This window comes from Coptis chinensis, chromosome 5, assembly GCF_015680905.1.
Source record: "Coptis chinensis isolate HL-2020 chromosome 5, ASM1568090v1, whole genome shotgun sequence".
Lineage (NCBI taxonomy): Eukaryota > Viridiplantae > Streptophyta > Magnoliopsida > Ranunculales > Ranunculaceae > Coptis > Coptis chinensis.
In genome coordinates, this window is record NC_141460.1 from 72,114,195 (window position 1) to 72,137,931 (window position 23,737).

At 35.0% G+C, this 23,737-nt stretch overlaps 1 non-coding gene and 1 pseudogene across 1 annotated transcript; one reads left to right on the plus strand and one right to left on the minus strand.

Moving 5' to 3' along the window:
- Nucleotides 1-40: 40 nt before the first annotated feature.
- LOC147498743 (putative F-box protein PP2-B12) lies at nt 41-23,315 on the minus strand (annotated as a pseudogene).
- TRNAK-UUU (transfer RNA lysine (anticodon UUU)) lies at nt 7,627-7,698 on the plus strand. Its single transcript has one exon. It is a non-coding gene; the product is annotated as a tRNA-Lys (tRNA).
- Nucleotides 23,316-23,737: the final 422 nt, after the last annotated feature.

Sequence of the window (23,737 nt, forward strand, 5' to 3'; positions counted from 1 at the left end):
ATTCCTTCAAACACTTTTAACATTCACAAGTACAGTTCTCTTATTCTTTTGGTCTTACCTCAATTCCTTCAATCACCAGTCCACCTTTTAAATGATTACTCTTAATTTCCATTAGACCCATCTTCACCTCCCCAACACCTCCATGATTGAAGAAGAATTCCCCTAATTCTAACTCCATCCATCCATCCATCATTTCTACAACACAGCTCTCATGCAGCTTGGATTGATGCAGACCTCGACATTACACTATTTGAATAGGGAAGATGATCGATCTAGTGAACTTGTTTCATTGTCATTGCAACGTCGTAAATAAGTAGTGCCCATGTACCGATGAAAACCAATTTCAAGATAGACCTTAGCACGGGCCTCAAATTTCAAAACAAGGTAAACTACATAAGTCGTTCTCGACGACAATAATAGAGTGTTGATCTATCCATGAATTTCTAACCAACATATCGACCTGAGCTCAACCACTTCACGAAACCTGATTAATATATAACTATACTGCCATCAGCACAAAAGATGAAAGCATAAAATTGTGTAGCTTCTCTACCGTAATATATTGAACTTGGAATTGGGCTTATACAATTTTTTTCCTCTAAAAGGGCTTATACAGTTATCTTTATATCTATATCTTAATATTAAAACTCCCACAAGGGGTATTTTTTGAGCTCTATTAAAATTTCACGCTATCTCCTATTAAAATGGGAATTTCTCTCTTATTTGAAAAATGGAAATCCTTTTTTATAATGGGAATTCCTCTCCTATTATAATGGGAATTCTTCTCCTATTAAAACAAATTCTAGTATTTCTAATTAAAGCATGAATCCTTCTCCTATTAAAATGGAAATTCCTCCCCTATTGAAAATTAAGGAAAAATCTAGTGTATCTAATTAAAACAGGAATCATTCTTCAATTAAAACTGAATCTCTCTCCCAATTGAAAAAACGGGTTTTCAAAATTTAATTAAAACTTACTTTAAAACAATTTTTTATAAAATTAAAACGATAATCCCAATTTTCTAAAAAAAATATAAATGTTTTCAAAATAGTCGGTGCGTATGCACGGGCCTACAAGCTAATATAAATTATAGCTCTCCCCTCCTCAATTTGAGGAAGCGTTGCTAGAGTGTCCACGTGTCCAGACTAATTACAATAACTCAGGAGGAAAAAATTGAAATTTGCGAAAGCTTCATAAAATCGGAAGTTTAGGTAAGAAATAAAAAAACAATCGGATTCCTCCGTAAACTCAACCATTCATCTTTTTTTTTTGTGCCGACTTTCTCCACTCACGAGAAAAGATAAACCCCAACAAAAACCCCAAACTCTCTCACAAACTCAAAAAAAAAACATCATCGAACTCAAAAGACCTTTGCCAATCGATTCCCCACCCCAACTGTAACACTTCTTATTTTCTTCTAATATGCTCTAGCAAATCCCCAATTTTCTTCTACTTTAGTCTTAAGGTATGAGTTTTCTTTTCCAATTTTATTAATTCTTTTTTGTTTTTGTGAGTCCTCTATCCAATTTCTATTCTTTTTCTTTCTTCCTTTTTTTTTTTTCATAATCAACAAACGTGTTGATTATACATACAATTATCCTTTTTATATGTGTTCATGGATCGTTGTTACAGGATTGTTATTAGAAACTTAGAATGGTTAAGAGGTTGTTAGGAAAGAAACTTATGTGATTCGGATGTGAAAATTTTGGTAAATCACTACCACTAATTAATGGGTTCTACTTTACCAAAATTATTCAAAAGTGATTCTATTGAACTGAACAAGGATTTTATTGTTAGTTTTTAATTTTAGTGGGTTTACGGAGAAGGCTGCATGGGAGTTCACCAAAGATACAGGTTTGGATGTGGTAGTCATCCATCCCGGCTTTGTATTGGGACCTATTATTCCTCCACTCCTTAATGCCAGCATGATAATGCTACTTCTCCTTCATGAAGGTATCGTATTGTAGTATTAGCTTCTAATATATTACGTGTGATTGCAATGGCCAAACCAATAAGAGTAACCAATTGTAAGTTATCTGAATTAATGCCGCCTATCGTATCTGGTATTATTGTTTAGCTTTTTATCACTACTTTCTGGTACAGGTTCCACCGAAGAGTATGGGCATTTTTACATGGGACCTGTTCATGTCAAAGATATGGCCCCTTGCTCAAATTCTGCTATATGAAAATTTATCGGCGTCAGGAAGGCACCTGTGTGTCGAAGTCATAAACCACTGGAGTGACTTTGCAGCTAAACTCACAGAACTTTACCATGAATATAAGGTTCCCAGGTAATGAACTTCACTATATACATGACTTGAAGTAGGGATTGTAACACATTTTAACTAGACATAGGTTTTCTTTGGTAACAATCTGTCGACCAAAACTTTTGCATATAATAGGCTATCCTAACTCACTCTGCAAGTATACAAAGAAGTTTAGCTAGATTTGACACTACAAGATCTTTAGCAAACATGAGCTATAACCAAATGCATGTCTCTGTGCTTATTATAAGATGCACTTGGATTGAGTCAACAGACTGAATGATGTTCCCCAGATGATAATTTCAATATTTGAAGTTTGTCTTTAAGTTCTTATTGAGATTATTTTTAGAAAAGTTATGCTTTGAATATCTGTGTAAGTAGAACCACTTATGGGACTTAATCCATGTAAATATAAACATTTACATGAGTTATTTTTTTGGCCATGTACAAAGGTGTTCAACCTATTATGTTGCTTTGAATAATCAGGTACCCCGATGCCTAATGGATAATCACCCAGCAAGATATTGCAATGAATTTAGTTGATGACTTCAAAGGTGTTGGGTGCATAATGCTTAGATAAAATATATCAAGTTCAAATTTTGGACCAGGAAGCGTCATGGAGAAGAACATCAATTGAGAAGGCAGAAAGCACTATTAGCCAATGGCAATAAGAAACACATATGATGTAAGTTCAACTTATGTGATGGAATTGGTAGACCTTTACGTTTATGTGGTTGTTTGTTTTAATACTATTGCAATTTATAAGTTTAACTTGGAAAAAAAATCCTTTATTACTGCTGAATGACTCTTCACCATTCACTAAAGCCAAGGCTTATGATTTTGGCCATGATTTGTGAATTAAACGTCTCCAAATTGGTAAGCTTTTTTTTTGTAATCCAATCATTTCTCTTATTTCTGTGGACTTACAAGAGTAATGAATAAATCTCGAAGTGGAGATTAATAGTATTTGTAACTTTTTGGATGCAGGGCCACCTTTTTTGCTTAAGTGATCACATTGTAGGAAACATGTGAGTACCCTATGTCTCTATAAAGTATATACGGGTATATCCTTCTTTAATGATACTTTTGTGATTTAGTCCAAAATTTTTTTTCTTTATTTTTATTTTGAAGTGCTTTGAATATTGAAGTGTTGCGTTAAAACCTTAAATAAGTGCTTGCATTATATTATGGTTTGAGGTTCTTGCGATAATGACAGGAGGGGATTGTATAAATCTGTTGCAGATTACGTTATGCAAGATACATATGTTGCATACGGCATACCACATCTCTTGCTCATGGTCACAATTAATTGTGCTAGAAGAAAAGTGGATCCAGAGTAAGAATATTCCTTAAACCCTAGCCGAACCACTTTTTCTCTTACTTCATTCTTCTTTAATCTATTATTTCATAGCACATGGTCAACTTTGCATTTTTGAAAAAAATTGCTCATACCTATGGTTGGTGATATAAACTGGAGAAATTAGGCCCGTAGAAACAATGTAGAGAAAAAGGGTGATTTTTGTTTTTTTTCATATAGGGTACACCCTGCGCTCCCTTTTGCCTTGACAAGGGCACGGGTCGCGCTCATGCCTTGGTTGAGCTCCAGGCTCTTCAGCGCACCCTGCGCTCCCTTTTGCCTTCACATGGGTGCGGGTTGCGGTCCACCGTATTTCAGCACGGATTTGACTTATTTCGGAAGTTTTCTGAAATAGTAAAAATATAGGTTTTTTCTGTAGAAACCTAACTTTTCCAAAATCAAGAAAGAGAGAGATTATAAGTGAGAAATTCTTTGTGAGTTGAGTGTTCATTCTTTGTGAGTGAATTGAAAGACTTGTAATCTGTTACTCTGGAAATTTAGTAAAGCTTGGAACTCACAGTGTGGACGTAGGCAAATTGCCGAACCACGATATATCTCGTATTGTGGTTTGTTTTTCTTTTACATTAATTGTTTTACTTTAGATACTTGTTTATTTGATATTGAGAAGTGTTGGGAATACTTTGGAGGGTGTTGAAGTCTTGTCTAGTGAGAAAGATTGATCCTTGTGTAGGATTGATCTATTTGTTGTGGATAACGTTGTTTCCACATTGTTCTATTCACAACAAACGAAGTATAGCAGAATAGGATAAATAAGTTTTTATTATCATCTACCTTCCTACCCCACCCACCACCCTGATCCTGAATCTACTTTAGACTAGCTTTACACAAGTGAGTTATTCCTGTAGGTTTAAAATAAAAATCACCAATGAGACAAAGAGTTCTCATGTTATAGACACGAATAAGGAGCATATGGATCAACTGCAGGGTATTGATCTAACATGGGATTTGATGCTAGGTCTACTGCTTGCTTTGCTTATGGCGTATATATATATGGATCACGAAGGTCTGGGTCACCCTCACGTCAGAATTAGGCTCTCGATCACTACTCTCAGAATCATGACCTAGACCGAAGCAACCAGTTCCAGCAGCAGCGGTGATGGTTATAGCAGTTCGGCTACTTCACTGCTTGAGTGAGGAGTCATAATCACTGTTTACCGGGAAGAAAAGGAATAAATTGTGATGACAGTTCAATATTTCAAATTAGATAGAGTTAATAATAGTACTATAACATATGATCTTCAGGTTATGTCAATTTAACTACATTATAATGCATCCTTTTTGTGAGTGCATTTAGATGTAGTAGGATAAGTCTGCTATTTGATGTAATTGCACTCTAAATGTGGTGATTATTATTATTATGACAACATTTTGGTTAATTGTGGCTCTTTTTTATTTTTTGTAGCATGATTATTTATCGATCAAGAAGATTGATTAATCTACTTAATAGTTGTTCTTATGTCTTTGTTTTGGAAATGGAAGTGTGGACAAGTTAAGGGAAAGCAAGCAGCTCAGGCTGGTGGCACCAATTTTTTATGTTTTTTTTTGTCATCTTCACTGAAAAGTGAAGATTTGTTTCTTCATAATGAATAAATAAAGAGAAGAAAACACACGTCTCTCTTGTGCTCATGCCTTCTTCACATTCAGGTATATCTCTATTTTGCGTTAGGAAATCAAAATAAGATTTTGTGGGATTAAGGTTTGTTATGATATTGGCGTCTTTCAACCCCTAAGCCAGCCTTACATGTTGTTATGTACTCATTTTCTATCTTTAATGGATCCATCTATTTTACATTTGGGATTCAATGGTAAGTAATCAGCAAATTTTTAATGCTTTACGACTATTGGAAACACGTCATTTTCTTATAAATTCATCTGATGAGTCTTTAGCACTATCATCTAGGTATTAGTTTAATTTGATGGTGTCTGGTATTGCTTGCAGCATATTTAAGTTAATGGGTCTTTGGCAGTAACATTTGGGTTCAAGCAATCTTTCCAATTAGCAAGGAGATGGTGAGTATATATTTTTGTTAAAGTTCCTTTAAGATGTGAGTTCTGGTTTGGTGGTTGTACTGTGATGCTTTTGCTCGCTATGCTTTTACTTGCTTTTTAAGACCATGCAAAGGGGCATGTAATCCAGTATTGTCCTTAATGATGGTACCCTTTGTGATGATGGATAACTTCTAAGCTTTAGGTATTGGCCTTAGCTTAAGCAAGTTTTGTCATTATTGCTGAAGTATGATTTTCGTTTTTGGTCACTGTCTGGTATAGGAAAGTTTGGCATGGTATTTTATGTCAATTGAAGGCAAGCTATTCTTTTGGATCTTTGATTGTAGGATTATGTGCGACGACGAACTATGAAGATTAATGTAAAGCTACATGGAGCTTGATGCTGTTATGAACAATGGGTGTGCACTTACATGGTCAAGGAAGATCAGTTGATTAGCTCCTCTTACTTCCATTACCACTGTGCGTGAAGGCTTCAAGTGGTAAAGCGAGAAAATGTTAGTCCTTATTCTTCATGTTTTAGTACAATAAATAGTATAACCACGTTAAGGTGGCAACACGACTCAACTTTCTTCTTTAAAACTGAACTCAGGCCTAACAAAGAATCAATTGTTCCAAATCAGAAAATTGAAAGACGTGAGGTGAGTTTTATTTAATTATGGTGATCCCTTTCTTTATTCAACAACAAAGACATGTTTTGGCTATTGCAGCTTAATGGTAGATGCAAAATGTCAAGCCTTGGAACACAAGATTGATTCGGCACTACGTAAGACCATTTGTTACAGATTCTTCCCCTTTCGCACGAGTCATTACAATATATGATTGATTTAATTAAGCTCTTCGCTTCGTCATAGAAGTTGTGCTAATACAGTTAACAAGGGTAATTAAGCAACACAAGTAGAATGAAGGTTCCCTCCCTTAATAGGCTTGCTTTTGGTCTATGTTTCCTAAATTGATTGGCACACTCACCAAAAAAACTAAAATACTATTACTAATTACTAATTACGGGAAAACATGAGGAAAGTAAGGAAAGACACGAACTTAACTTGAAAAGTGAGGACAAAAACCAAAACTCTCTTCCAAAATAGAGTTCTAGCGTGCAAAACAAAAAACTCCACTTTTGCTACTGGCTGGCGGCGACTGCTGGATTAATTCGTTTCTTTGGAGCACCCTTCAATCTTCGCATAACATGGTACCACTTTTTTTTTATCAATATATTTTCTTTTTCCTTTTTCTTTTGTTAGATTTCTAATAAGAGTTCAATATTGCTCAAGTGAATAGTGAAGTTAAGAGGTTCGTCTCTCAGTGAAAAGTTGGAATACTATATATGCTTGGCGAGTTCGCCAATTTGAGGATTTGGTTTGTGCATAGACACCGCCAAGAAGCCTTTGGTAGCTTTCAATTGTTCCCCATGGAATTGAGGGTGTAACAGTAGCTGTAAGTATTATTGGTAAATGGTAATTGTCAATAAATGCTTTGGTGTCATGGCCTCCCCATATCTCAGGTGTAGCGGCATTGCTAAAAGCCACACACCGAGATTGGTCACCAGCGAGAATCAAATCAGCAATGATGACTACGTCTTATGTAGTAGACCACAATGGGAAACAGTTAGTTGATGACAGTACTGGCGACTTAGCTACAGTGTTGCATTATGGATTAGGGCACATCAATCCTGATGGAAATGGAAATGTGCCCAGAGAATTTGGAGGTTGCAGCATGAGATTTCAGGGAAGTGGAAACACTAGAACATAATGGAAATGCATGATTCATTTGAAACTCCTCAAGAATTTTGTGTTGTCACTAAAATTTACACAGGTAATTGGCTTGTTTTATGGATTGTTTTTATGTTTTTTTTTAGAAATTTGTTGATGGAAATGTTAGCTAATGTGACTAATTTGTTAAAGGGAGAAATTTTTGAGGTTCTTGGGGATGATTATTGTTTTCCTTGCGACCTCGAAATCTTGTCATTTTTAACACCAAGCCTTCTTAGCTCAGTAGTAGAGCGCGTGGCTTTTAACTATGTGGTCGTGGGTTCGATCCCCACAGAAGGCGCTACTTTCATGAGTTTATATCCAAAAATAAAACAATGGCCTTACAGTTCTTTAAAATGGATTTGAGTATGATATAAGTTAAGGTTTACCTTAACACATCCAAATCTTCCGAACTCAATGCGGTAGTAGCCACTGTACGTCCTAACCTTTTCTTTCACTAAACCCACCTTATATGCCCCCGTGGTTTCCCAACAAAGTCTTCCTCCTGCTACTTGGTAGCCAGCTGTGTCATCACCTGGGCCGGGGACCTATAAGGCCTCCTAGGAATTTGACACCATTGGGACAACCTTACTGGCAGGTTTTCTTTTGGTCGAAAGGGGCTCTAAGGCTCCCATCACCCTCTTCCTGCAACCTCCACCATTGATTTACTACTTGATATGGGCATAGGTTCAAGTTAAACTGAACCACAAGGAGCCAACACTACTACTCATAACAATGTCGAGTACTCTTGATTTGTAGTTGAAATTGTTTTAAAATTTAGCTTAATAATATGGGCTTATGTAGTATACAAAGTTTATATGGAGACTTGTGTAGTAAGAAATTAAGAATTTTATGTAGTTGCATCGATTGTAGTTTTCTTCCGATGAAATTTTTGGACTATCGTTTGTATATTTTACTCGACTTCTATGTTAGATAAACTTTCTATGTGAGTTTTCAGTTAGATATATATGCCTTAGATGAACTTCTTAAGTGAGAATTCTGGGTAAATGGTGCATAACCAAGGACGGATCCAAGAATCTGAGTTGAGGGGGTTAGGCAAATCCTTGTCGATTCGATCAAGCATTCCTTACAGTAGTTCAATTGTGGAGATTAGTTCAATTGTGGAGATTTCCTAAGGGAGAAATGCTTTCTAGAATTTTAGTTTTGGAATGTCAATATTGTGTAAACCAATCTAAGTTTATTTCAAAATAATTAATCGATAGCCTGGTAGACCATTTTTTAATATAGGATATTAGTGGAAATGGGTTCTTAACTTACGAGTCAAGGAATGCGACTACTAATAGATGAAAGTTCAGCACAAGGGTTCAGTTCAATCTTCAAGCAGTGTTTTTGGTTTCCCATGTATTTCCTACATTTATGCAAATTTTTGGTAGTTAATATTGGCGAAGATGAAATTAGAGGAAATAGACAGAAACCTTCACTGTTTCTAATAGCTAAAGATCATTCATTTGGTGTTTGATTCTTTAAGGCACCAACATGCATGTTTAAATTGTACTTTTTTATTTTGATATATGTATATGATCTTGATCTTGAGAGCTTTATTTAAAGCTTATTATGTATTATTTGATATTTTTCAGTTTTGGTATCTATTTTAAGTATTTAACCATTATATTGATCCACAACAAGAAAAGAGACAATAGAAAAGAAATTGCTAATCTTATGGATGTAAGTAACTCATACAATTACTGCTGTTTATCTATGTGCATTGTGTTACTATTGCACATACACATTCAAAACCAAAATGAAATTGGAACTTCCCTTGCTTTAGAGTTGACTAAACTATTTTACCATGCCAATATTAGTTGCATTTCTAACGTATACTCATGATCCACGTCCTCTGTTTCAATTGGTTTAGATTTTACTTAAAACATACAAAATTCACCATTGCTATTTGGTGGATTTATTATATCTACTCTGAGGAAAAGATACAACTATGTATATTCTAAAAATTATACATTTTAACTATTAAATAAAAAGTATTTAATGACGTTGATTAGTAGTTATATTCTTAGCGTTCAATTATATATATATATATATATATATATATATATATATATATATATATATATATATATATTTTTTTTTAAAACGCTAGATTAGAATTTTTATGATCACACATAGTGAATCATGTATAATCTTTTTATATGTCGCATTTGCAAGGATACTACATAAGGATCAATAGAAGTAGGTATTACACACCACCTTGGAAAAGTAATGAGAAATCGAAAACTGGGTACAACTGCATTGAACTTGGGCTATGTTTGATAGGAGCTGTGGCAAATGCAAATATTGTCGCCATTTGCCACTGACAAATTTGATATGTGACAATTGCAAATAATTTGTGGCAAATTTAAATTTGTCACTGTTTGATGATACTGTGGTAAATATCATTTGTCCTTATTTGCAACCATTTGTTGCTGTTTGATTGTCCAAATTTGTTGCGGAAAATATTTCATTTTTGTTGGTAACAATTGCTGCAACAAGAACAAATTGTGAATAAGAAGGCTGGTTGAGGCACGGATCAAACGCTTTCTTTAAGGTTGTTTCGCATATGTTCCTTTTTATGCAGACAAAGCGCGTCAACCTCCAGGATACAACAGCTAGATAAACTCTCCTTTGTTTACTGCAGATAAACCAAAAAAGAAAAGAAGAACCACGATACTGGTCTTATGATAGCCCTCAGCTTAGTATAAAAAATAGTTTTTCGCATATCATATTAGCTGCTGCTCTAGGAGTATTTATAGAGGAAAAACGTGGAGCACTTAGTAGATCCGGATAGGGTACTGATCCAGTTTCCCGATAAGAATTGGATTCTACAAGTCTATCACATCTGTTTCCCAATCCATATCCAATTCTGTTTCCAAACTTATTCGGAAACAGTTTAAGGAAAATGGTTTACCAAAAAGAAGATAAGGGATCAAAGAGAGCCCAAGCCCAAGCCCAAGTTCACCTCTTGTTTTATTCAAAATAACACAACAATCCCCCACTTATTTTTTATAAAAACAAAATAGAAAATATACTTAAGGGCAATCAATATCAGTATCAACATGTTATGCATAGATGAAGGTGTCCACGACTTAAACCTTTACGTAGTGAAAATTACTCAAAGTATAAGAGCCATAAGTGACTAAGTCTTAAACTTAGGTCTTGAGTATACAATAAGTTATAATCACGCACAACATATCTAGTGTTCTCCTTTCGTGTTATGGACATTAAAGGCCCTGTGCTCTCCTGGATTCGTGAATGATTTAGAGAATCAGCCCTCATTCTCATAGAAAGCGACCTCTACTTTCACATTCACTAGGTGAGTCTATCAAGAGTGCTCATGTAGCTATACACTCCGCCCATAAGGACCATAGAACTTCATTAAGAGTTTTTCCCAGAAAATCTCAACCTTTATTATCGCTGTAGGATTTCATACATTTTACTATCCAACTACGGGACAGATAAGTAACAATGTATGTCTCACAACCAACATTCTATGACTTGTTCTTCCCATTGAACCTAATTCTTGGGATCTCCAGTCCCTAGGTTGGATTACCATCATAGATGTTCATCTTTCAATTGGCTTCAGTCCCATACTAGTAGAGCAATCCACATTGTATCTCTAGCCAGAGCTTTGGTTTGTGAATCTGCAAGGTTATCTTCAGATCTCACAAAATCAAAATAATATGGACTCTCCCAGTAATAGTTGTAATGCTATCAACAAAGTATCATTGTAACTAATACCATCTATCTTAGACTAGTATATGAGTAAGAAAGCCTAGTACTCAACTAGCTTCTTCACTCGTACTAGCCAAAGCAATAATCTCAGACTCCATAGCATACTATGCTATTATGGTCTGTTTCTTGGACTTCCAAGATACAACACCTCCACCAATGCCAAACACATAGCCATTGGTGACCTCAGAGTTTTCTGAAAGGATGTTCCAATCCGAATCTATTGCCTGCTAGTATACCTGCAAATAACACCTACTACATAGGCAATTTCGGGTCTTAAACAATCTGTAGCATATCTCAAACTACCAATGATATTTGCATATTCCTTCTGATTCACAGGTTCACCATTATTCGCAAATAATTTAACACATGGATCAAATGGAGTACTCACAGTCACGCAATCGAAGTAGTTATACTTCTTCAACATTTTCTCAATGTAGTGTGACCGATCCAACCATTTGCCATCAGACGATCTTGTAATTTTGATTCCCAACATTACATCAGCCTTACCTAAGTCTTTCATATCAAAGTTAGAAGACAACAGATTCTTGGTTTCTTTTACAACATGTAAATTGGAACCAAAGATTAGTAGATCATCAACATATAAACATATAATAATACATATCCCATCAGAGTACTTATAATAAATGCACTTGTCACTTTTATTTATCTTGAACCCACTGGTAATTATAAAGTTATCAAACTTCTCATGCCACTGTTTAGGTGCCTGTTTCAACCTATAAAGTGACTTAAGTAATCTGCATACCTTTTTACCATTACCTGGTTCCACGTAACCTATTGGCTGATCCATGTAAATCTCCTCTTCTAAATCCCCATTTAGAATGGTTGTCTTAACATCCATCTGATGAATAACAAGATTATGAACATCATCAACAGAATATAATACTCTAATGGATGTTATCCTCATAATAGGTGAATATGTGTCAAAGAAACCAAGTTCTCTCTCTGTCTAAAGCCCTTGATAACAAATCTTGCTTTAAACTTATCCACTGAACCATCGGTTTTAAACTTCCTTCTTAAAACCCATTTGATTCCTATAGTTTTACAACCAATAGGCAAATCAACAAGTTTCCAAGTTTTGTTTTCCATGAGAGAATCAATCTTTCTTACATGATTTCTCTCCAAAACTCGAAATCAAAATATGTGAGAGCTTCTTCAATGGAGGAGGGATCTCCTTCCAAAGTATAGTGACAAAGTCAGGTCCCAAAACCTTAGTGACCCTAAGCTCTTTTATATCTTCTAAGTTCATTTTTTGTGTCCATGATCCTATCATGCAATCTAGATATGTCAGTGTCAGAAACATCATTATTAGGGGCCTTGGAGGATACTACCCCTACTATTTCTAGATAAATATGAAAATCTATCTTCAAGAAACTCAATATAAGATAATCAACAAAAACATTACTCTTAATATCTAGAAAAACGTAGGCATTGCTCTCCATAGCATTGCCTAAAACGACACACTCATAAGCTTTGCTCTCAAGCTTTGAGATCTTGGGATCATGCTTCCTTACAAAAGCCAAACATCTCCATATTCTTAAGTAACTCAAATTAGGCTTCATGTTCTTCAATAGCTCATAAAGTGTAACCTTTGTATTAGAAGTAGCAATTCTATCCAACACATATATAGCTAATAATCAAAACAGCTTCCTCCACAAATTTGAGGGTGCTCAAGAACTAAGCAACATAGCAACAATTAATCCCTTTAAGTGTTCTGTTCTTACGTTCATCTACTCCATTCATTTTAGGTGAATAAGGAGCTATCATCTCATGAATAATACCATGTGATTGCAAGAAAAAGATTAAAATCAGCATAACCATATCAAGTACCTCAATCACTTTGAATTACTTTAATATTCCTATCATGTTGATTTTGAACCTCAAGTACATAAGCTTTAAAGGAATAAAAAACACCACTTTTTATCTTCAACAATTAAACATATGTAAATTTCGAGCAACCATCAATGAACGTAATAAAATATCTTTTACCACCTCTAGTCAGAACCCCTTCAAGCTCACAAATATCAGTGTATACCAAGTCTAGCAGATTTGTATTTCTTTCAACTGATTTGTGACGCTTCTTTGTGATTTTGGCCTTAGTGCAAGATCGTGTACAAAATCATCATCATTCAAATAAGGAATTAAATCAAGTATGCTCATGTTCTTAACATATTTCCTATTAATATGACATAATCTACAATACCAACATTAACAGAGCAAGGAATCATGTAAGTAGATGTATAAGATTATTAATATTAACAATATCCAATTCGGTCCATACACCTAACAATCTCCACCTTGGACTGAAACTGGTCTAACCGAACGATCGGCTTTGTCTCACCAGTCAGGCATGACCAGGGTCAAGCCTAGGGACCATCCATGGTACCCTCACAGATGTCTCACCCAAGACTGATATTGTCCCCAACCTTAGCCATCACTTGGCCCAAATCTCAGTTGGACCTCATTTAAAGTGTAGGGTTCTATATCAATAGAAGTGTAGCTCCATGACTACTAGATGTGGGATCAACAAACTTCAATATCTCCTTACATGCATATCCCTTACGAGCAAAGACACCAACCTTGGTGATCATATATGTACAAATGAGAAATTAATCTCAAACAATTATATCTAGTCAATGAAAAAACTTTCAATGTATGTTAACCAACACCCAGTGCCACAACATATTGACTAGATAAATAACTATAACATATAGACTTAGGTTTTAAATTTCCTTAAATTAAAAACCCTAGCATGTAATTCTATGTTTTAATTCATCTCACAATATAAAATAAATAATTGCATAGATTTGGTAAGGAATATGATACCTATCCGATTGAAAAATCGGATTACCACGTTTCGCTATTCGACGAAAATTAGCCCATAAAGATCTGCAAACCTGAATCAGCTCTGGACGAATTAGACTTCAAGCCATACACTGTTAGAAACATCTCTGAGTTAGCTTTCTAATGCAAAAAGCGGTTCGCAAGTCCGACGTTTGAGCAGAAAGTTATGGCGGTTTTTGTTGAGAGTGTCATAATAGTCCGAATTTCAAAGTCGGAAAGAACAAAGTGGTTTGTCTCCCAAGCGGTCCCGACCCTTCAACTCTGGCAACTCAATAAGACAGGCACACTCAACCACCACCACTCCAACTCGTTCAAGTAGCCTAATTGAGGCACACAAGGTACCCCCAGTCACAATGAGATCATCACTAAGAAGAGCACGTTCTCCTGGCTCCACAGCTCCTACATGCATCTCCATTATGTCTGTTCCATACTCGAGAGAATATTCTTCCGAGATAACTTCCCCTTCAAAGTCGGACTCATGAATTACAAAAGGAGAGATCCATTAGAGTAATCATTCAACTAAACATATATTGACCATATGATTTTAAGCTAATAACACGTTCAGTCCATATATCATATCACATAAACATCAGCACCTTGTTTACTTTCATTAAATCCTTCTTTGCTAATAAGAAAGAACCTACACGATTTTTTCTTTGCTAATAAGAAAGAACCTACACGTTTAAAAATCATGTAGTTGCAGCAACTTCACACACAAAAATAAGCAAATTATTATGGTGTTCACAAGGTGGTCAGGAAGCATCTCAGCATGTGCATCAAAACTTTTTCGCTAACGAACAAAGATCATCACCAAATAAAGACATCTATAGTTTATAAACTTCGATCACAATACTTATCACCGTCCGCAACAATTAGTAGTAAAAGGATATTAAAAGATAACATATAGTATGCTCAATAATCCCGTAATCATAACGAAATCTCATACCTCGTAAGCGCTTACCCCATAAACGAAAACCGATAAACAAACCTTAACTTTTCTTCATATTCATCGTCAAACAACCTTAAAATTATTGGTAACAATTACTGCAACAAGAACAAACTGTAAATCAAAAGGCTGGCTGAGGCACGGATCAAACGCTTTCTTTAAGGTTGTTTTGCGTCTGTTCCTCTTTATGCAGACAAAGCGCATCAACCTCCAGGATACAACAGCCAGATAGACTCTCCTTTGTTTACTGCAGATAAACCAAAAAAGAAAAGAAGAACCACGATACTGGTCTTATGATAGCCCTCAGCTTAGTATAAAAAATAGTTTTTCGCATATCATATTAGCTGCTGCTCTAGGAGTATTTATAGAGGAAAAACGTGGAGCACTTAGTAGATCCGGATAGGGTACTGATCTAGTTTCCCGATAAGAATTGGATTCTACAAGTCTATCACATATGTTTCCTAATCCATATCCAATTCTGTTTCCAAACTTATCCGAAAACAGTTTAAGGAAAATGGTTTACCAAAAAGAAGATAAGGGATCAAAGAGAGCCCAAGCCCAAGCCCAAGTTCACCTCTTGTTTTATTCAAAATAACACAACAATTTTTTTTATTTTTTATGCTTTTAAAATATTTAAAATATTTAAAATTATAGTCACTCACCTAACTTGACCAAATTCAAATCTCATGTGTTGTAAATGAGTTGAACTTTCGAGTTGAGGGTGTTATGGTTACAAGGATGCACAGGAAGAGAAGTTTTCCTATTCGAGAAATTATTAATTGAGAGTCTAGAGGAATTTCTACGTCTTGAAGCAAAACATCTTTGCCTTGAGAACCTTAAGCTTGAAATACAACTGGAGGCTGAAGCATCAAGTTCAAAAGTTATTACTCTAATATCTACTGCATTTCAGGTTTTTTCTATAGATATGGGACGTCTCCTTGTGGGTACAAATTATCGTGGAGACTTTGAGGAAAGGTTAATGGGCGTTGTGGATGAAGTCAGAGAAAGCAATGGTGCTATAATCCTATTCATAGAGGAGGTTCACACTTTAATTGGAGCATGGGGTTATAATGCAAGCAGTGCAGCAAATATATTCTGATACATCTCAATAGCATCAACCTTTAAAAAAAGGACTGCTATATGGGCAACACATTCAAGTCTAGGTCTATTCTGATACATAGAATCTATACGCTTATTAATAGTCTTTGGAATAGCAGTAATAGCAGATAAGAATAGATATATACTCAATCGAACATAAGAAGAGATATATACTCAATTCTTGCCATACTATCTGTTCACATTCACCTAGAACTCACCCTAACATACAAATCATAACTTTGCTAGCTTGTTTTGTTTCTTTGGAAAGTTGTTTAATGAATGGCATATAAATCCTAGCGGATGATAAAATGTTGCCATGTTAACTGTCTTTTGTCTCTGCAATTTGAAGATGCTTAACCTCAAATGAGACACAGAACTGAACCGTATTCATGGGGACATACTCAAATGTGCGTTCACTGAAACAAGCTCATTCCTAGAACATAATACTTTTAATTAAGACAAGCTGAACATGAAAGAACTGCTACTGAGTCCGACATTTTTTAGGTATTTATTTTCAAAATCAGATGATGACGGTCTAAAAAAGTAAGAAGATATATAGCCCTCACATCAATGAAAGAAGAAAAGACTCGTTTTTCGACTCAAGAGTTGGAAGAACCATTATAGTTCAAACTATGCAGAAAAAAATTGAAACACGAAAATAAAATAAAACTGTCGGGGAAGGTGTAACATGACTACCACTAGCCTGATAGTCCAAAGTTGAGTGCACTATGAACATCCACACCAATTTGAGCTTCAACTTTCTCTAAATTAGTTGAGGCTGAGCTCAGCTTTTGGTCGAATTTCATTTGATTTTTTTCAAACACGGCTTGCGTCAATTTGGTCAAGTGGCACTGCCTCAACAGCAGGACTCAATCAGTATTTGATTTTACAGAGCTCACCAGCTTAAGCCACCCACGGACATATGAAAGTCGCATTATAACCAAGCAGAAGGGGTTTTTAGATGTGAAATTTGTGGCCTCTAAAACGTCTCTTTCTTTTTCGCGGAATGAGATTGATCTTCTAGTCACGCACTCGTGGGATGCAAACAACTCTTGGGTGTCAATCACGATAACACAATTCCTTTTAAAAAGAAATGTGATTGATGGATCATAAAAGCACAAGATCGGGAAATATAATTACCAAGCTCAGCTCGTTGCTTCAAGCAAACTGTTGAACCCTCTTTAGCATTCTTATCAAACATCAAGTGACTTTTATTCGCTCGTTCATTTTCGCTTTTTTCATTACCATCATACACCTTCCTACTTTTCCCGGTGTGATTATCGTGGCCGTTGTGTTTCTCACGGGATTGCTTGGTCTCTTAGATGGAGATGAATTCTTTTTCTCGTTTTTTGTTATATCCGGCGCGTAATCAGAAATTTTCGCCTCTCTCTTTCTTTGCGAGTGGAGTGAAGTGAACAATGCAGTTTCAATCCCTTAGTAAAGTGCTTGCCCTTCTTCTCGTCCTCACCACACTCGTTAGCCGTTTCCGTCATAAAAGCGTGGATCAACTTCTTGTTCCTTTGTCGATTCTTTGTCCCTATTCCAAGATTCCTCGCCAACCCATTCGGATGTGAACTTCTAGGCAAGATGTGTGCAATGACAAACCGAATTGGGCAAACCAACTTTATCATCAACTTCTCCATTTTCAATCTGCGCTATTCTTTTTTCTTATAGTCAAATAGGCTTCTTTTCTTTCCAAAGATCATCATTTTGCTTCCCTCTGTTTGTAGCAAAGAGAGCTAGACTTGCAGCTTTGACTTTTTGAGTCACCCAAATTCTTTTACTCTGTTTGGGATTCCGAGAAACTCAATCAATAAAAACTTTTAGAATATTATGTGTCTTGTCAACAAGCTCAAAGATGCATTTATCGTCTTCTTCCAAGTGATTATCTAAAACAAATTCCTTCCAGCCCTTGATTAGCCTACTTCTGTATTCTTTGGAGGAGGACACGACAGGCCACGTCCGCCCATCTGAAGTTTAAATTGTGAGATGCTGATATGTCTTGGCAAAGTCATTTGGTAGACGCTGCACACATGAAGATAGAAATACAACATACAAATAACTACAAGAAGTGCAACTAAGAGGAGGTGTACTAAGTGATCCTCTCAACCAAATTTCCGTTGTCTCCCTGACTTCTACAATTATCTGGTAGACTATGACAGAAAAACAAATTAAGCCCAGGTGTTAGATATAGTACATACTCATCAATATCGTCAGAAGCAAAAAATTATCCGGTAGTGAGGGGTAGGGGAACTACTTTATTCCTTAAACCGATAAGGTCGGGGTTTATATATCGTGTTCATATACTAGGTAGGATGCACAAGCCTAGAGATGAGGATAACCCTTCACTCCACCTAGAACTCACCTTAACATACAAAGATTACAAACCATAACCCTTCACTTTTTTTCCTTGAATATGCTGCCCAACAAGGCAACAAGTTTTCTATTCATAACTTATTAAAAGTCTAACGAGTCCTTCACTAGCTAAGTAACTAATCGATCCATATAATATATATATCAATCAGGAAACAAAGGTCCAACACTAGAAACTAACAGTACTTAAAAAAAAAATTAACAATTTATGAAAGCAACTATATACAACATTTACCTTCATTGGGTTAACAAGGTGTTCATTATTGTATTGCCTTCGTTTTTCCCCATCTATAAGTAACTCATAAGCAGCTTAAATTTTAATAAATTGCTTCACCCATTGCTTCAAGATTGAAATTCTCAAATGATGATAGACCACATGGCATGAGAAATTGAGTGATAATACAAAAAACAAAGAAATTTATATCAATTGTTTTACCTCGTTGAAGAAATGAGAAAATCTTTGAAAGGCCAAAGAAATAGTAGGGCTTGTCATCCAAAGAAGAAAGATTTGCCATCCAACAAAAATGAAAACACAAAGCAAAGAAAGACTCACCGACAAATTTGAGTTATCTCCGAATTGTACAAGTAGAAGAAAACCCACTGCTGCTGATATTTTCACTTATGCAGCACTCACGACAAATTAAAACCAAAGGCAGAGAAAGTAAACTAAGAAACCTACAATGGTTTCAGCTTAAAAAGTCAACAAATTTAAAAGCCAATTTCAACAAATTGGATAATCCCTAACCCTAAACATATCAAATTTTGAAATGGGGTGATGTTAAACTTCCAAGTGAGTTGTGACACAATGAAATTTGATGAAACACATAACCCCACTCTTACTTTTAATTATTATTAGAGAATTATATACAAGAAGAGATGAGAAGAAATCGAGGAACGAACCTGTTAAAGGAGACGAGGAGATTTCCTCATCGTGAGAGAATTGCAGCTCAATGGTTTGTGTGTTGTTTTGGCGTGGCAAAATTTACATACCTCCCCCAAAGCAAATTTTGCCATGAAAATGGTGGCAAATCAAGGAATATGGCAAATTTTGATAAAATTCGCCACCAAGTAAAAAAAGTATCAAACAGCGGGAAATGGGTGATTTTTTGCATTTGCCACAATTTGTCGTGACAAATGGTGCTATCAAACACAACTTTACCTCAAAGAATAATTACCTAAAAAAAAAACTGGAAATCGAAAACTTGATGCAAATGCATTATATTGAACTAACCTAAAATAATTAACGGGAAGTCAGAAATTTGATGCAAATGCAGTGAAGTAGCATCAAATATTAACTAATGAAAAATTGAAAATTGGATATAACTGTATTGAACTAACCTCAAAAAATAATTAACGGGAAACTAAAAGCTTGATGTAACTGCATTGAACAAACCTCAAAGAATAGTTAACGGAAAATCGGAAACTAGATGCAAATACATTGAAATAACCTCAAAGAATAATTAATAAAATAATTAATGATTTAAAATAGGGTGATCTTAGACACACCCATAAAAACACTAGCTCCCATACTCTATAACTAACTAAAGTTTTTGTCATGCCCTAATAACCGCCTCAATCCAATAATATCTCCTAAATTAATTTGGGGTATTTTCAATAGGGGCAAAAAAAAAAAAACAAAAACAAAAACAACAATACGGACTTTTTTTTCAGCAATCTCCTTTTCCCCTCCGCTTAGCACTGGACACAAAACACATTCCAAAACTTTTACACAACACAGACAATTGGTTAGTATTGTATGAAATTCATATATCACTTCTTTCCTCATACGCAAAAGATGGTGATCGAGCAGCTCAATTTGGGTTGATGATAGGCCAAGAACCAAGATCATGAAAGACAGCCCCATTGAATGATTGGAAATTACGAAGTACAAGTATGTGCCACTTTCCATAAAAAGCTGTTTATCTAATAGACTTGCTATCCATATAAGTAGCAAATGGAGTCCCAAAAAACACATATTGGCGGAATGTGTAAGTGAATTAAAGCATTTAAATAAAATGGAAAGGTAATGCAATGAATCATATATAGTGTATAGAGAGCATAGACACATGAAAAGATATGTACAGGGTATACATGAGCCATTGTAGTGAAAAGATACGGATAATAGCATAGTGACTAGATACCACTAATGATTGAGTTAGACATGATCACATGAAATCTAGTCATGTACTTTTGGTAGCAGTAACATCCTCTAAACTTGATTCTTCTAACTTCTCCTTTTCATTATCATCTAATGCATGGATTTTAGAGGTTTTGGAAATAAATGATGCAATACATCTGACTAAACTAAGTCGGAATCAATTTTCCCAACAACTGATTCACCAAAACCTTTTACAGTAACATCATCATTATTGCATACGCCCAGATACATTAGCAAGAAGATCTGGGCTACCACGAGGATATCCCTATAGGGATGAGTGTTTCGAGACCGTTGGATCCGAGATCTAACGGTCCGAAAATCAAAAACAAAAAGGAAGAGAGAGAATATGGGTTTGTTTTTTTATTTTCGGACCGTTAGATCTCGGATCCAACGGTCTCGGCTGGCATCCCTATAGGGATATCCTCGTGGTAGACGAACTCTAGCAAGAAATGTCCAAATTGGAATGAACAATTTGTCTTGGGGTAGACCTAATGAAAAAAGGGTAATTTAGGAACCAAAATATGTCTAAAACAATTTTATTTATTTATTTATTTATTTTAAAGTTGAGTTATAGGCGTATGGGAGTGTTTTTATGGGTGTGTCCAAGATCACCCTTAAAATAACCTCAAATAATGATTAACAGGAAATCAATAACTGGATGCAAAACTGGATGCAACTGCATTGAGCTAATCTCCAAGAATAATTAACGGAAAATCTAAAACTGGATGCAAATGCATTGAACTAACCTCAAAGAATAATTAGCGAAAAATAAAAAAGTGGACGCAAATGCAGTGAACTAACCTACTCAAATAATAATTAACAGGAAATCTGAAACTGAATGCAAATGTTTTAAACTAACCTCAAAGAATAATGGAACCTGGATATATGCAAATGCATTGAACTAACCTCAAATAATATTTAACGAAAAATTGGAATTGAACTAACCTCATAATAATTAGTATGAAATCGAAAACTTGATGAAAATGCATTAAACGAACCTAAAAGAATGATTAATGGAAAATTAGAAATTGTATGCAACTACATTGAACTAACCTCAAATAATAGTTAATGGAAAATCATATGCAAATGCATTGAACTAATCTCAAATAATGATTACCGAGAAATTGGAAACTGGATGCAACTACATTGAGCTAACCTCAAAGAATAATTAGCATGATATCAAAAATTGGATGTTAATGCATTGAACTAACCTAACCTCAAAGAATGATTAACGGGAAATCAGAAACTGCATGCAACTGCATTGAAGTAACATCAAAAAATAACTAATAGGAAGTCGGAAACTGGATGCAAATGTTTTGAACTGATTGCAAAGAATAATTAATGGGAAATTGAAAACTTGATGCAAATGCATTGAACTGACCTCAAAGAATAATTAATGGGAAATTGAAAATTGGATGCAAATGCATTGAACTAATATCAAAAAATAATTAGTGAGAAATTGGAAATTGAATGTAAATACATTAAATTGACCTCAAAGAATAATTAATGAGAAATCGGAAATATGATGCAACTATATTGAACTAACCTCAAATAATAATTAACGGGAAATTTAAAACTGGATTGTATTATTGAGAATGCATTGTTATTCCAATAGCTTCAATATGATCTTCACCTCATTAGGCATTCTCACAAAACTTCAATCAAAGTTCTGTTATTAAACAATAGAAAAAAAAATCGAATAGTTTCATCGAGAAAGGGTGGGTTTTTTATTTTTATGGATAGTAAGGGCTTTCACGTTGTAAGAAATTTGGATGAGTGATCAACACAATATTAATATCTCGTAGCTCTACATTGCTACAAATATTTTTTTAGAACAATTTAATATAACGGCACCCGTTCGTAGGACGGGTTCAAAAACTTGTACATAATTCAACGTTAGTGCAAGCCCATGAATCATTTAAACCATCCCTCCAAGCGAATTAGTGAATGCGTAGACAAATAGTGAGGCTCATTATCAAATTTTATTTGTATTAATTTGATTTACATCTATCCATGAAATGATAGGAGCAATTTGCTTAAACAACCATGAACCATCACCGTCCCTCCCTTTCTCCCCAGATGTAAACAAATATATGATATGGATTCAGCAAAGTAACAAACCTTGATTAAGTTACAGATTTCCATATATGACCAATACAAATTAAAGGATTATTTCCCCATGTAATTGAAAGCTCTTTGGCGTTCAACCTATAGCATTTCTTGCTACTTGATTTTGCCAGGTAGAAGGAAAGTTTCAAACTAAAATTAGATATGATGTATCATAGAAAATGGCCTCTCAATTTATCCAAATAGTCTAACAATCTAAAAAATGAAAAAATATATAAGTTGACTTAGCCGGCCTGGATATATTCTTTATATATACAGAGGAGGGATCAATATACCATGGTTTATACCATGCCCCCACAACTTCAACCACAAGACGAACTAGAACCTAATTTTTTGTGGATATATCTAACAAACCATGAAGATCACATCCACAAAATTTCAGCTCATTTGATGATGTTTAACAATATTAAAAAATGATTGCAAAATCGAAAAATCTGAGCCTTTAAACAAAATTTAAAGTTGTCAACAATTTTTAAATAGGTTAGAGGTTTCCAAATGAGCCAAATTTTTGTAGAGTATCTATCCATAGTTAGTAGATCATATCCACAAAATATTAACTTTTAACTCATCTTATAAAGGGGCGTGGTACAAACCATGGTGAAAAAACCATGGTAAATGGATCCCTCCCTTCAAATGAATTGATTTTTTGTAAGGACGATCTCTATTATGTGGAGAACATCTCCACCAAAAATTAGCTTCTAATTCATTATATTTAGTGGTGGAGTTTTTTTAGAGTAACTTTAAGTGGAGTTCATATAACCATACCCATATATATATAGAGGGATCCATCAACACATTTCTAAATTTGATTTCTAATGCAACAGGTAGGAAAATATTTGGCAATAGCTATGTGTCATCAACACAGTGTCAAAATCACTCTCAAATCTTAGCAATTGTAATACTCCAAACAAAATTTGTATGAAATTTAACAATAATTAATTCAAGAAATGGGCATGAGCCCCCTCATTCCAATCCAGTTCTATGATTTGGCCTGTCCCACATAACTTCCTTATTATCCATGCATTATAACAT